This window comes from Malurus melanocephalus, unplaced genomic scaffold (assembly GCF_030028575.1).
Source record: "Malurus melanocephalus ecotype Western Australia unplaced genomic scaffold, MMel_1.1 scaffold_1703, whole genome shotgun sequence".
Lineage (NCBI taxonomy): Eukaryota > Metazoa > Chordata > Aves > Passeriformes > Maluridae > Malurus > Malurus melanocephalus.
This window is the reverse complement of record NW_026624935.1, coordinates 12,610-17,764: the sequence shown is the minus strand read 5'-3', so window position 1 is coordinate 17,764 and position 5,155 is coordinate 12,610. Positions and strand designations below refer to the sequence as shown.

The window sequence follows — 5,155 nt, the reverse complement described above, 5'->3', positions numbered from 1 at the left end:
CATGGATTCTTCAAAAACTACTTGGCCCAAGGTTTTGAAATTGAAGATAGACATCCTAAGGATGCTTAGGATATTATATATTAGATTTTGAGATGTGTAGTGAAAGAAGAAGGAATGACAAGAGCTGAACAAGTGATCTAAGTGGTTCAGGGGTTGAGCCATACACATTGATTGCTCCTTAGCAGGAGGATTTTGGATAAAGAGCAGCAGGTGATGTGAATGTGTGGGTGTGAAAAGGCTCTTCAAGTTACCGTAGGAAATTCAGGTAAAACCAAATGTAAGGGAGTGAGGAAACTAGTCAGACTAATGAGTTCAAAACTCTGCTGACTGTCCCAAAGACAAAAATTCAGCGTAAGTTATAGAAGATGTATCAGAGTCCACACTGTAATATGTTTCAACAGCCAATCTGAGTATGTGGACACTCTCAAAAAGAATAAAGAAAAGATGGAAACACTAAAGTGTGAAAGCTTCAGTACTGCAGTTGAGACTGTGAGCACCAGCCTCGAGGCACAGCTCCATGCTGCTGCTTTCTACACTCAACACAGATGAAAAAAGTAGAGTTCCTGCCACAAACCACTTCTAATCTCAGAATAAGGCACAAATATCCTCTAATCACCACCCACGGCTCATGAGGTGGGGAACCTCCTGTCTACGTTAGAGAAATGCACCCCTCGGTGCGTTGGCATCGCTGTCCTGCTCAATGTCTCCATCACAGCCACCCTGTCCTAGCAAAGGAGGAATCCAGGAGCATCCAGAATTTTGCTCAATCCCTGACTAAAGCTGGAGCAGCCCTTGGGCACGATCCCCAGGAGTTCTCCACGTGAAGCTTCCTCCAGAGCTTGGCCAGCGCGCAGGAATCCGATGTTTAGAAAGCCATTTTCCTGTCCGTATAAACAATTCAACCACAATAGCCCAATTCCTGGCTCCGAGGCCTCATTTAAATGTTGGTCAGTCGAGGCCCACAATTAACATTTAATTAGTAAACTCATTACAAAGGCAGGAAGTCTCAGACTTTCCCTTCATTCTCTTTCAGGCCTCTGAAGGGAAGGACCAGGCCTGTCTTTGGCTTTCGTTTCAGCAGACGGGTGGGTTTTTTTTTTTTTTTTTCCCTCTCCCAATTTCCCTTTGCTTGCAGAACAGTTGCTTTCCCTTAAGCATGACCTGAATACGTTGAATGTTTGGCTAGAAATAATCTACTTAACATAAATATTTCCATCTCAATTTCTCCCTGGATGGCTTCCTTAGTGTTCCCAGAGGACTGAAGGAAAAGTGGTTTTTCAGGGATGAGGTGGTRAGGAGTTTGGTCACCTGAACTCACAAGGCTTTGTGGTAGAGGAACTGCCAAAAAAATCTGATTTTGTGTGTGATGTTGTAAGATTATGTTTATTGTCTGTGATAACAAAGAGAAAAACGAACTCTTGACAACAAGAAGTGAAAATGGTGGTGGTTAAAATCAAGAGAAAGCAGTAACTGGAGGATGGAGCAGACTATGCCTGTGGGGGGGCACCTTGCTGGAAATGTGTGATGGAATTGGCACAGTGGCCTTTTTTCCAGCATGGGAGAGTGACTTGGAGTTCATAATGTAGATTACCTTACAATTAGGCATTGTTCATCCATCCAGAGAACACAGGGCCTCACCTTTGGCCACCCAATTGCTTTTCATGTGATTATTCAAGGAATATGAATTACTAGTAAAGCTTGTTTTAAACAATGCTAAAAAAATCTGAACTCACCAATTTGGAGTATGACAAGATAGACCGTAGCAAAAATTATGGAAATTTATTCACCTGATCATACCCTSGAGTAGAGAGAAAAGTAAAGATGTCAACAACAAAAATAATAATTGTAAAACAGGTTTTAAAAAATATTTTCTTCTTTTTTTTCCCTTGCTGTCTATTTTCCATTGCACTACACAGTAGATTTTAAAAAGTCTGTCAGCTGGCATGATATAGTTTTCAGTGTTCAATTTTGAGTTTTTCTCAAAGTAAACTTTGCTGTTCTCTCTAAATGGAAATCTGTGGTGCTGCTGTACCACCAGTCATACAAATGTTGGATCTTTTTGCAAAGAGGGACTGTGGGGAACAGTGAGGTTGTTTGAATTGTCTATCTTACCTCTCTTGTCTGCCTTTGGTCAGAGATGAGGAGATTGCAAGAATTTAGTATTTCATTATATGAATGTCTGAAATCACAATCATTCCTTTCTTGTTGAATTCTCACTATCTGAAAACCAATCTGGCTTTGGAGTCACTTCTTTATTCCATTTTATGTGTTTAAATAATTGTTTGGCCAACACGCACATCTTTAGCAATTTTTCCCCCTATGCTCACAGAACTGGAAGGAGACAACTGATGATGATTTAAGGGAGTGCTTAGCCCTGTTTTTTTTGATTTTGCACAAATGTTAAAAAGTGTTTATTGTCAGGCAGATAATATCTGTGCTGGACAAGGGCTTGAAAAAAAAATTTCCTTAAATACCTTTTACAGGTCTCTGAGTATGGACAAGKTTTTTTGCTAGGTATCTAGGTCAATATTTAACAGAATTTTGTTGGAACATCCTGTTTCCTCTGTATTTCTTCTGCAGAGAGAGATAAACTCTACACTCCATTATCAAGGGCATTTACCCCCATCACCATCCACACCAATTCCACTTGGTTGGATCATGRGGTGAGCTGAGCCACAACTTTAACTCCTTTTTTCATACCTTCCACTGATTCTTTGAAATTWACTCTGAGCAGTAGTTCTGAAAGCTATCCAAAGGCTGTGGAGACAGAATGGGTGAACCTTACATCCCTTATTTTTCTGTGTGACTAAAAGTGAGAGATACCTGATCAAAAGTGCTCATCAATAAAGTAGAGAACCAAACTTGAGCAAATCACCTTGCTAGTAAATGGGAAAAAGAAAACCAAAACAACCCAGCTGGGTTAGTAGAGAGCAGGCTGTAATTTTTATTCCTTAAAAGTGGAGAAATCAGATGTTTTCCCTCAATGATTAGATCTCACTCTGATGGTATCCAGGTAGGCTCCTGTACCAGTCACCTCAACACGGGTGAGATGGATCCATCCCGCATGGAACTTATCAGAATGCATGTAATTTTGTCATTTCTGTGTTTYACAGTATTTTTGTGCTTGCTGTGTKCAGGACTTAMCAACAAAAATAATCATTACAYAGACAGCTCCTAATCWGCARATTTTAGAATTGAAAGGACCARTGTAAAACAGAGTAAGCTCCAGTCACTTTTCTGTTAAGCACCCCTAAAACCATATGGAAATCTGACTTTTACCAGTACAAAATATAACTTTTTTTGTCTTCTTCTAATTATTTTTTATTTTGTTGTCTAAATTTTTGACTGATGCTTTTGTTTCAGAACTTTCCTGTAAAGGGCATCCTGCACCAAAGTRCCCTCAGTGAATACTGGAGCATCCTTTTTGATGTGGTGTGAAATCCAGGCTTGTCTCAACCACTGCTGGTGGTTGAACAGAAAGAGAGGAGAGCTCAGCTCTCCTGATCCGTGTTAGAGTCTTGGATCAGACTGTAGCAAACCCCAGAGAAGACAGCTCAGCTTAATTCCCCCTCTTTCATCTTTTTTCCTTGCTACTGGCTCTATGAAATAAAACCAGACACATCCCACCCTCTCTGAGGTATCTGGATACTGCAAAACTTCATGAAACAGGCACACACCACCTGGAGATCCATCTACATTCCATAAGAGAGKGTTTTCCCAGAGTTTTGATATGTTCACCATACAATACAGCAGCTCAAAGGTATAGGTGAACTGTGGAAGACTGAGCTGGCTTGTGGATGGTGTCCCTGAGAGACATTGCCACTGTGCATTAAAGGTTAAAAATCCATCAAAAATAGTTTTCTTTTGAATAAAGGAACCCTGGCACAAGATGATGAGCTAATAGGCTGAGCCAGCTGTTTTATAAAACACATTATTCCCTTAAACAGTAAATGAGTGCCTCCATAACACAAGCACTGCGAGTAAAAGCATGATCTTAGTTGCACCAGTTCACTTTTCCTGTACTATTTTTTCAAAAAATTAAAATTAAAATCAGGAATAGAAATAAAACAGACCAGAGTTCATGACCTGTTCAGGAATGCAATTAGCCCATAAAAATCATGACTGGGATTTGTTGCAAGGTAGAAACATGATCCCTTAAAATAAAGTTGCCCCTTTGCAAAGTACCAMATGATGGGGAAGAACAAAATAAGGGAGAGATGAACGGTTTTTATTTTAACCCCACTTCCCTCCCTCCTCAASCAGAAAAAGCTGTAAAAGAAAAGACCCATCACCTCCTGTGGTCAAGTTTCACAGCAAACAAGAAGTCCTGAGCAACTCTGTGATTACTTTTATCTCTGTAAGACTAATCCCATGATAAACCTCTTGTTTCCTATAGTTGATGTACCACTATTTTACTAGTCCTGAATGCATCAGGCACATTGTGGATGGCTCACTACGAACAAACAGAACCTGACAGTTTCCTTCCTTAAAATAAACAGAAGTRGTACTTAGACACAGTTCAAAGAGTTTAGCACTCCCAGGATGGCTATTATCACCCTTTAGGTGGGCWAGTAGATACAGTTTTTCATTCTAGTGGAGGCAGCTTTTAAAAATTTTTCTCCGTTCCCATTTTTTTTCCTGGCAGTAAAATGATGATATAATTACCAAGCCTGCTTTTTTTTTTTTACAGTCCTCTGCTTCCACTTTCCATGCCAAGTGACCTGTGTGTTTACACCACTGCTTGTTTACTTACACCACCTTTTCTGAGCAGAAGTTGTACCATTTGGACTTCTCAGAAAGCATTTTAGCAAGAGAAACACCATGCTGGACATTTGACCAACAGCACGAGAGATTGTATTTTAGAAGTAACATTACAGTTACTTCTGTGAGGCCTTTGATCAAAGGATTTCTGAGCCTTAACAGTTACCAGTCTAAACAAAGTTAATAAAAGAAGTGCAAATTAATATAAAATTTATTTTCTGAATGAAACTCTTACTTGGAAATTCCTTCATCATTAGGGTCTGTGCTCATCCTGTGTTCTGAGGTCTATGCCCAGAGTGTTCAGGACTTCTAGATTATACACCAAGAGGATGGGGAGAAGGGAATTTATATTCTCTAATAAATATAACATTATTTATTAACTTACAGGAACAAG

General features: G+C 39.7%; 1 long non-coding RNA gene across 1 annotated transcript; it reads left to right on the top strand.

The window, feature by feature from the left end:
- Positions 1 to 1,032: 1,032 nt before the first annotated feature.
- Positions 1,033 to 4,950, top strand: LOC130587272 (uncharacterized). Its single transcript, XR_008966770.1, has 3 exons — positions 1,033 to 1,085; positions 2,581 to 2,663; positions 4,691 to 4,950. It is a non-coding gene; the product is annotated as an uncharacterized LOC130587272 (long non-coding RNA).
- The last annotated feature ends 205 nt before the right edge of the window (positions 4,951 to 5,155 follow it).